The sequence below is a fragment of the Felis catus genome, chromosome B3 (assembly GCF_018350175.1).
Source record: "Felis catus isolate Fca126 chromosome B3, F.catus_Fca126_mat1.0, whole genome shotgun sequence".
Lineage (NCBI taxonomy): Eukaryota > Metazoa > Chordata > Mammalia > Carnivora > Felidae > Felis > Felis catus.
In genome coordinates, this window is record NC_058373.1 from 99,519,269 (window position 1) to 99,530,044 (window position 10,776).

Consider the following 10,776-nt stretch of genomic DNA (forward strand, 5'->3'; position numbering starts at 1 on the left):
CCATCCCTATATTCCATCCCTGTAGCAAGTAACATTATTATGAATAAATGCACTTGGATTATTTTGTCTTGCTGCCTCCAAAAAATCCCTCGACTGGATGAAGATTTACTTGTATGCTCTCAACTTTTATAGAAGGTCTTTATGGGAAAAGTGAACTTGACATTTAGTCTTTTTTTATGAAACCATATTTATAGATATTATCTATGTTAATGAACTTTCTCATATAAGGTTTATAAAAAAAAAATGTCTCCTAAAATTTGGGACCAGGAATGAGTGTCTCCAGTCCATTCTGGATGTCTCTTGAATTAGACACGGAGAAACTGTACCACTCTGCCTAGATCAGCTGGTGCCAGTCACAAAACCCAAGAGTTAAACCCAGAGCTCATTTCACTTTAGGAAAGCATTTTAATTAGCTAACAATTCTTCAAGTTCATTGTGCTGAACACTGAATGTGTCACCTTTCACCCCAACCCACTCCATCTCCTGCCTTCTCTTGCTGTCAATTGCACCCCCATTTCCCCAGACGCTCAAGCTGGAAACTTCAGTCACTTCTGTGTGATTTCCCACTTTCCCTTCTCACTGACATCCAATTACTTGACAAATGGAACAGACCATAATTTCACAGAGATCAAGATTCTACCTATTTTATTCACTGATAAAATTCCTGTCCCTGGCGCAATACCTGACACGTGGCAAAGGTTCTATTGAGTGAATCAAGTTCTATAGACTTATTGTCTTGACTCCTAGTCTCTTTAGTCTTTACCTCCTTCTGCTCCTGCCATCCTCCAAGTACAGGCTCTTACTACCTTTCCTTGTCAGTAAATAACACTCCTCTGTCCTGACCCCAGTCCCCATCTCCTGGTCTATCAGATCAACTGCTGCTAAGAAAGCTTTCTAAAATACCTGAATATGCCCGTTCCATACTCAAAAGCTCCCCTTAACCTAGCATTCAACATGAGTGTTTGATATTATTCTTACATCTGCTTCCAATAATAACTATGTGGTGTGAGAGAAAAGAAGTGGGAGCCGCGGCCAGACCATGGGAGCTGCGAGGAAAGATGCCGACGGGTACTAATCCCAGGGTCAGGATGGGGACAAACAGCTATGTACCTTTCTGTGGAAACGGAAGGAAGTTATGTAGGTGACGGCAGGTTAAAGTGGTAAAGCGCCATAGACAGGTATGGTTAGCGCTACAGACAGGTATGTTTTCTCGGTAATAGATGTTCAGGAAGATAACCCCGAGTCATCGAAAAAAAATTGCAACTTATTTCAACATGTCAGAGAAACGGATGTATCCTTTCAGAAAGATTTCTATCCTCGGTTTTCATTCATCATCTTGCTAGCTCCTAACAACGCTTGCCTTTGCAGAGTTTGTGGTTTACAGTGCATGATTTCACATGCACTATCTCACAGAGCTCATTTTAACATCCTGAAGAGATAAGCATTAATACCCTCATGGGGACACCCAGACTCGGAGAGGTTGGGTGACACGGCCAAAGTCACCCAGCTAGGAAGTGACAGTACATGCCTAATGTAATTTATACTGTGGAATTTGTTTGTGGGCACATTCTTGATCTCTGTGTTATCTGGAATCAAAACCCTAGGCTTCAGAAGCCAAGTCTGGCGGCTTAGTCACTCCACCACAGCCGTCCCTTTCCCCAACACCATCCATGGCTCCGTGTTCTGGAGTGTATCATTCCCTCAAGACTATATGTAGCAGCGGCAACAGAAGTGGTGTTAGTAATTGACTTCCAATGTTTCACAATGCAGGCAAGCATGAATTATTTTATTTAATCCTCAGAGCAGCTCTTTGAGGAGAATTTTATTATCACTTTTTACACCTGATGAACAGAGGCCCAAAGAAAGAAAGCTGGCTAGGGGTGCCTGGGTGGCTCAGTTGGTTAAGCGACTGACTTCGGCTCAGGTCATGATCTCACGGTCCGTGAGCTCGGTGAGTTCGAGCCCCGCGTCTGGTTCTATGCTGACAGCTCAGAGACTGGAGCCTGCTTTGGATTCTGTGTCTCCCTCTCTCTCTCTGCCCCTCCCCTGCTCATACTCTGTCTCTCTCTCAAAAATGAATAAATGTTAAAAAATTAAAAAAAAAAAAAAGAAATCTGGCTAAGGATACACAGCTACCAAGTGCTAAGACTAACATTTGAAGCTGGGCAGGGAGACTCAGAAACCTGAGTATCTAACATTTGCTATGACATGTGCCCTTAGAACTTTAGGAAAATCTCCAATCTTTCCAGATTGTCCTCCTTTGATAGTGTCATTTGTGTCCACTGCCACTTCTTTACTTTGTATTCTACATATTGAATGAGTGGTGAACTGACACACAGGTGACTTAATCATTCAGAAAGAATCCCAGTCATCATTATATATCCTTGAGCTCCGTTACTGATTTGATCTCATTTTTTTCCCCTTAGTTCATAAGCTCATGGCCTTCAGAACTGAGGGCCCCAGGAAATCCCATCATCTAATCTCCTTGTTTTAGTGTGACAAAACTCTGACTCAGAAAGTTACAGTCACACATCACAGCACCAGGAGGAACAATCGAGCCTAGTTCCCACGCTAGCAATCATTGAGCCAAAGCTCCAGCCCTTGCTGCCCAGATATAAACAGAGATGATGAGAAGAAGCATCCTCCGTCAGATCAGTTTCAAGCACTGGTGACACTTTCTTTCCCGAGCTTTCTGGCTGTTACCCTTCCAAAGACAAGGTACCTAGGAAGGGCTTAACAGACCCAGTAATTTGATGATTTGGGTTGAAAAGATCCCCTTTTAGCACCTACTTGAAGCAGCTGGCAGCCACAGTAAACAGAATAACAGATGGAATCAAATAGACAGCAAGCTAGTTTCCCACCGCTATTTTCTGGCAGGGGCAGGGGGAGGCGTTCTATTAAATGAAGGGAAATAAAATGATAGGCCTTTGGGGGAGGGCACTTCCTTCAGTTTAGAGTCTTAGGTATATGCTGTTATGCGAAGTGGTCACTTCACTAAGAACATCTGGTGCATCATTACCAAATTCAGGGTGGCACTTTAACGACTTATTTATATGAGGAGCACCTGGGTGGCTCTGTCGGTTAAGCGTCCAACTTCAGCTCAGGCCATGATCTCACGGTTCGCGGGTTCAAGGCTCGCATCAGGCTCTGCTGACGGCTCAGAGCCTGAAGCCTGCTTCAGATTCTCTGTCTCCCTCTCTCTGCCCTTCTCCTGCTCACATTCTGTCTCTCTCTGTCTCTCAAAAATAAACATTAAAAATTAAAATAAATAAAAATAAAAACTTATTTATATGGAACAATCTGTTTCAGTCTCTCCTATTAACAAACCCAATTTGTCAAGGCTGACTCATTAATAAGCCATGCTCAAAGGGTAGGCTTCCCTTCTAGGTTGAGCTGGAAAATGGAGGTGACTGAGGAGAGCTCAGGCTTCTGGCCTTAGACCAGCAGATTTTATCGTGTTGTTATTTTCTCCTTTTCCTTCTTTTACCTTTAAAAAATTTTTTTTAATTTATTTTATTTTATTACCCCTCCGTAAGATGCACAAACTTAAAGAAAAAATATACTCAGAAACAGTGCTTTTATTTGGCCATATACCATGCTAACTGCTAAAGAGATTATTCTCATGCACTGCATTTTACATTTTCAAGCCCACGCAGATATATGCTGTCAGGGTCCACAAAACTGTTAGAGGAGAGAGAACCTTGCTTCCTCTGGCACTTAAGGGCCTTCTTTACTCATGGTCTGAATAAAAGGAAGAATGAGCATAGGAATATGAGACAAACATGATCAAACAATTTTTTGCATCTAATTGATGGGTGGGCAAGGCAACCTTCCAGTGTGAAGGGGATTAAAGCCTTAATGGACAGCATTCACAACCTGTATAGTCTGCTCCTGAATAACTGTTGACCCACACTTCATACAGTTCGAACTTATACAGAGAGTTTGCAGGCTATGGCTCTGAACTCCCAATCTCTCCTTAGGTAGCAAGAATATCAGTTAATTTACAATTGGCAACTACCTTTGTCAATTTAAAAGCAGGTTCTCTTGGGGTGCCTGGGTGGCTCAGTCTGTTGAGTGTCAGAGTCTTGATTTCGGCTCAGGTCATGATCCCAGAGTTGTGGGGTTGAGCTCCACGTATTGTCTCTTTCTCTCTGCCCCTCTCCCTGGCTTGTGCACTCTCTCTCCCCCCGCCTCTCTCTCTCTCTCTTTTTTAAAGCAGTTTCTCTTAACCCAGAAAACTTATAAGATTAATCAATACTTGTCAACTTTTTAAAATAAAACATCAATTAGATCTTTTTTCAATAGCATTTTTAAAGTATTTTTTAAATTTACATACAATAAAATTCATTTTTTTTTTGGTGTATAGTTTATGAGTTTTGCAAATGCTTAGGGTTGTATAACCACCACTGCAATCAAGATACAGAACAACGCCATCACCCTAAAGCACTGCCCGGTGATTCCACTTTCCTCACCCCACCCCTAATCCCTGGATAGCAACTTACAGTTGTGCCTTTTCCAGAATGTCACATAAGTGGAATCATACAGCTATTCTTTCACTCAGCGTAACGCATTTGAGATTCATCTATGTTGTCACATGTCTTAATGGCTTGTTTCTTTTCACTGCTTTCTAGTAGTTCATTTTATTGACACACCAGTTTGTTTATCCATTCACCAGTTGAAACACACTAAGCTGTCTTCAGATATTGATGATTATGAATAAGACAGCTACAAACATTCCTGTGCAGGTGTTTGCGTTAAAATAACTTTTCTTTCTCTTGCCCAAGGAGTGCAATTGCTGAGTCATATGCTAAGTGTATGTTAAACTTTATAAGAAATTGCCAAACTGGGGGGCGCCTGGGTGGCTCAGTTCGTTGTGCATCTGACTCTTGATTTCAGCTTAGGTCATGATCTCAGGATGGTGAGATTGAGCCCTGCATTAGGCTCTGCACTCAGTGTAGAACCTGCTTAAGATTCTCTTTCTCTCTCTCACTCTCTCTCCCTCTGCCCTTCTCCCCTTATACATAGGCTCCCTATTTCTTTTTTTTTTTTTTTTAATTTTTTTTAACGTTCATTTATTTTTGAGACAGAGAGAGAGCATGAATGGGGAGGGTCAGAGAGAGGGAGACACAGAATCTGAAACAGGCTCCAGGCTCTGAGCTGTCAGCCCAGAGCCCGACGCGGGGCTCCAACTCACGGACCGTGAGATCATGACCTGAGCCGAAGTCGGCCGCTTAACCGACTGAGCCACCCAGGCGCCCCTCCCTATTTCTTAAAAACATTGTCAAACTGTCTCCCAGAATGGTTGTAACATTTTACATTCCCACCAGTAATGTATCCATGATCTGTTTTTTTTCCTGCATGCTCTCCAGCATTTGATTTTGCCACTATTTCTCACTTTAACCATTATGATATGTATAGTGGCAGTTCATTGTGGTTTAATTTATATTTCTTTAATTATTAATGATGTTGAGCTTTTCATATGCTTACTTACCAACTGTATATACAGATTTTTAAAAATATTCTTCATCTGATTTCAAATATGATACATGCTTGTTATTAAAAAATTAAAATGTCACAGAAATATGTTATATTGAATACCAAAGTTTCCTTCAATAATTTTACTTTCTAGTTATAGCTACTGTTGACAGCTTAGCATAATTCCTCCATAGAGTTCCCATGTATATGCTATGCTATGTATATAGTATAGTTTCATACAAGTGCAAAAACGGTGGCATTTTACATATATGGTGTGAAAACTTGCTTTTATCATTTAATAATAATCTTGGAGAGCCTTCCACATCATGGTAATCAATTATGTGCTTTATTCAATCATCTAATATATTCTCTTTCCTAATAACACAAAAACGTTCTGGTTTTTTATATAAAAAAAAAATCACATTTGACAATTCCATGTGCTTCCAAATGTAATAGCAATTTTATTTCTAGTATATTTGAATAAATTTTAAAGTTGTACAAATTTCCTGATGAAATTATACACTGCACATTTCCCAGCTTTGAATTGAGAATTATGCTGCAACAATAAGGACTGTTTTAGAAAGATGTGACCAGTTGAATCGTGTGGAAATATGAGAAAGTCTAGTCAATTTCATGTTTATGTCTTAGGAAACTTGGTATATGAGTAGCTGCTATATCATAAAGAACAGCAAGACTACAACAAAATTTATTACCCCTGCTTACCAGGGGTTTCCATAATAAACAAACTGGTTCTGGTATCTACTTTTAATTATTTCATTTCAAGGCAATTCCCTTATGCATCAATCACTCCCACTAACTCATAATATTCTCATGGGGGTTAAATTACTATCAGTATCCTTTCATTGATGATCTCATAGAGAATAGATATGGTGGCAAGGGAATGCAAATGATTTATTTCTTGTGACTTAACCTTAGACTCCTATGCTTGCTTAAATTGAGACAGATAAAGGGAAAATGCTGACAATATGGTCATTCTTAAGTAGAAGATTCTTTTGGTCTTTTTAACAACAGATAGCCATTATTTAATCCTAGAAGATTAGAAGTAGGAAAGAAAAAGGAAATATCAGAGACCTTAGCAGGTATTTCCTCCCTCCATCTCTCCCTCCCTCCCTCCCTCTCCCTCCCTCTCCCTCTCTCTCTCTCTCTCTCTCTCTCTCTCTCTCTCTCTCTCTCCTAAGAGTATTTAATCTTTTGGTTTTTTAAGCAAATCTCTTGCAGCTGCTTAGTTCTCTGTTCGTGCCAAGGACCCTTTGTTTATACTAACTACACCCAAAGAATTCTTACACAAGTTGTACTATTTAAGCTCTTTTGCAAGGCTCAGACTTTATCACATCCATGGGGGAACAGAGCTATACTTTTCTTTCTCAACATTCCTTCTGGTCAAAAGAGAATGTAGAGGATTTAATTCCTTAAGCATCAAGTCTTAATACTGCTGGTAATTTGCACGTTATCAATGTATGAAAAAACTTTCATAAGCCTGTGGCTAGATACACCTACCAATTTCCATATAAAGTGAATTTAGAGAGATAGCCCTAAAAAGGGACTAGAACAACAATTTAGGCCATCTGGATTCAGGGGTTTTCTATCCTAGCCTTAAAATCAGCAAGAACCAATAGGTCTAAGAAACAGAATAAAACTGGACCAAGTTCTCCTAGAGAAGACTGATTCTAGATATTCATCCATAAATTCATACCTTTTTAGTTCTATTAAAATAATTTTTTGGACATATTTTTGAAAGTTCTTTAAGATTATGAAATAATGTGTCACTTTTTATCATCAACCCCAAATTACACAATAATTGATATATTTCTCAATTTTTAACATTTTCCCTGACAGCTGAAAAGCTATGAACAAAAAGAAGTTCCTTTTATTCAGCCGTGTCTGTTCAACACCAAAACTTAATATTAAATAAACATTTGGATGATTAACACCATTCATTTAAATTGTCTCAGTTGATGTCCATTCAACCAATTTAGAGATGAAATTGTCAAAGCTAGGAAAGGTCAAGGGATATGTCCAAGATCATCCATCTACCTATCCACTGGCTACAGAATTCAATCCAGACCCTTCAATTCCTCCACATTCTTTCCACTGTACCACAGCTGCTTTTCCCAAATTATCCAGACTTTTAAAATTGAGAACACAATTAATCATTCTGATATTTACTATCATCCAGATACAAGTGACTCATACATTTTATTTTTTATTTTTTGGCATGATAGAGAAAAACTTCATTTATGTCCAATCTTACTTGGCTAATAATACATCTCTCCCACCTTTATTTATTTTCCAGTTCTTCCTGAAAAATTCATCATCTACAGGAGTCACAGACTCACATCTAGCCTTAGTCTATCTATACTCACTTGTGAGCTGTGTGAGCTTCACCGAATTACTTAAACTCTCTGAGCCTCTGGTTCCCCATTTTGTGAGATAAAGACAACAGCAGTGTCCTCAAAATGGCATAGAGAAAATAAGGTAAGAAAATGCATGGTGGGGGGGGGGGAGAAGAAAATGCATGGGAAGCCTTTATGGCAGTGCTTGGCCAGGTCAAGTACCCAGGAGAAGTGCTCCAAGAAGGCATCTTACAAGAGTAAGTGTGTGGGAATATGAGGAGTAGGAAGACTGTGGACCTTGCCACTAAATGGTGAGTGACGCAGGTTTGCTCCAGGCTCCAAAATGTATTTGATGACAACATAACCTACAAGGTAAGTTGTGGTGTGCTAGAGGCAGATGATAGCAGCAACAGTTGATTTTGTGTATTTCTTCCCAACTCTCTGATCAGTGAGATCATGTTTGTGGCTCGAACATTTGGTAGTTGATAGTCTGGTAGCTGGTAGTTGAATGTGTGTTCTAGTGGAAACTGGCAAACACCAAAAAGCAGACCTCCCCTCCCACACCAGAGAGCTGGTTGTTGAACATTGATCAGCAATGATGAATTATAGATCTACTGACAGAGACCAGACTTTCAGGTCAAATCAATCTAGGTTTGCAGCCAAACCTAAACTTTGACACTCACTAGTGTACTCAAGTTCCTTGAGTCAGGAGTCTCTGATTCCTGATGCTTAAAGTGGATGCAATAGTACTACCTAGTTTAAAGACTATTGAGAAGATTAAGTGAAATAAGGTATATGAAAAACACTTAGAACAGGATCTGGGACCTAACATCAAATAGTTGTTGATAGTGATTGCTATTATTGTTGTGAAAAGTCTAGACTGCTTTAAAACTTACCCAAATCCTATACATATTTCACTTCTTTTGCATGATAATAAAGATATGAATGTGATTTTAGAGTGAACTTGTCCGGCTAAGTCAGGAAAGAATTTGTTTCACGGAAAAAATTTCTATTCAAGTTCTTTTATTGTTTCTGTTTCAGAAAATATTTAAACAAATTTGAACATCTAAACAAAGAAAGTTTTAAAGCCAAACATCTAAGTGCTCCTAGTCTCCTCTGAGCATTTTTCAACAATGTTGGGCCCAAAGCCAGAGTATGTTACAACCCTTTTGAACCCACCCCACCCTGCCCCAACAGCAGGCCTCCCCCAGAGAAAAGAATTTGATACAGTGCCAATAAGAGAATCTTCCTCTTAGAATATCTTAAAGCTTTCATCCTTTTTGTTTTTCTTAAAAAAAAAAAAAACTAAAAATTTGGGTGTAACAAACTTCAAGATGTCCAAATGCACAGAGCCCAGAGAAATAAATATTGAAAATACAAAAATCCTTGGTTCAGAGGCATGTAGATGAAGGACCTGGGCCTGAGGTCCCCCATACCGTGCTGTAGAATAATCCAGACAACCACAGGGCTGGATTCCTGTCCACTCCCAAGCCTTCCTCCCAGTTCCCACATCTTTAAAGGAGTAGCTGGTCACTCTTCTGTCGATGTCCTTTGGGGGAAGCACAATAACTCAAGGCCATCCAATGGGCAGTTGGGTGAAGGGTCATCCATTCATTTTTCATTCTGTTACCAGGGCATGCAGGGGTGGGGCAGGAAAAGGAGAGTGCAGACATGACTTAAGAGTACTGGTAGGGGCACCTGGGTGGCGCAGTCGGTTAAGCGTCCGACTTCAGCCAGGTCACGATCTCGCGGTCCGTGAGTTCGAGCCCCGCGTCAGGCTCTGGGCTGATGGCTCGGAGCCTGGAGCCTGTTTCCGATGCTGTGTCTCCCTCTCTCTCTGCCCCTCCCCCGTTCATGCTATGTTTCTCTCTGTCCCAAAAATAAATAAAAAACGTTGAAAAAAAAATTAAAAAAAAAAAAAAAAAAAGAGTACTGGTAGAGTTCCGGAAGCTACACCCTGTAAACTTGGTGAAGGAAGGATGTGGAAAGGATGGTCCCTTGTAGGTCCTCCAGTGTTCTGGGGAAGTTCTAGCACTTCCTCTTTATTCCACCATCCACCTCCTCCTTTTGCTGGACGGACTGTTGGGAACATGTAATGCATTTGATATACTCTATAGGGGGGTAAAATCAAGATTTTCTATGGACAGCTGTTTCTTTATTCTGAACCACAAGTTTTACCGCCATTTTCCCATTACTGTGAAGCCAGGAAGACAAACAGGAGCTTAGAATTGCACCTTGTTCCACTGACAGGACTCCAAGTGGCGAAATCCTTTCTCTAAAGTTGTACAGCTTACTAATTGTGTCTAGAGCACAGATTTTTTTTTTTAACTTTCCTCCAAGTGCAATTTTCCCAGGCTACACAGTGATAGCAACTTTTCACCACCAAGACCTTAACCTTCAAGTCTCTTTCTCTGAATTGACTTTCAGTATTCTGCTCTTCAGGCTAAACTTGAACCAAAGTCCCACAGGGCAATACCCCTTCTGGTCCATTTGCTTTGAACACCAACCTCCTTCTGGATTCACTTCTCCCCATACAGAGGCTGGACTCAGGGTCTAGCTCATAGCTTTCCTGGCATAATTGGCCTTGTCTGGGTCTCTCCAACCTTCAGCTTTTCCCACCACATTCTAGGCTGCTGGGCCTGGCTGGGTTCAAATGACCTTAGCTAGGTTCTAAGTGCTACTCAAAACACTCTTGCTCATCCTTCCATGTGCTTACTTCCAAATTCACCATTGAGACCGGGCTAAGATTTTCTCCCTGCCCAGGTCTCTTCACCATCCTCTTGCCTGCTCCCATGCCCCTGACATGCCTAGAGAACTGAACCACAGCATATTAAGAGCAAGTAGATCTATCAAAGACTATGTCATTCAATGCTCTCATTCTACAGAGAAGGAATCAAAGATCACAGACGCTCAGAAATTAATGAGTACTTCAAAGCACCTGGCCTAT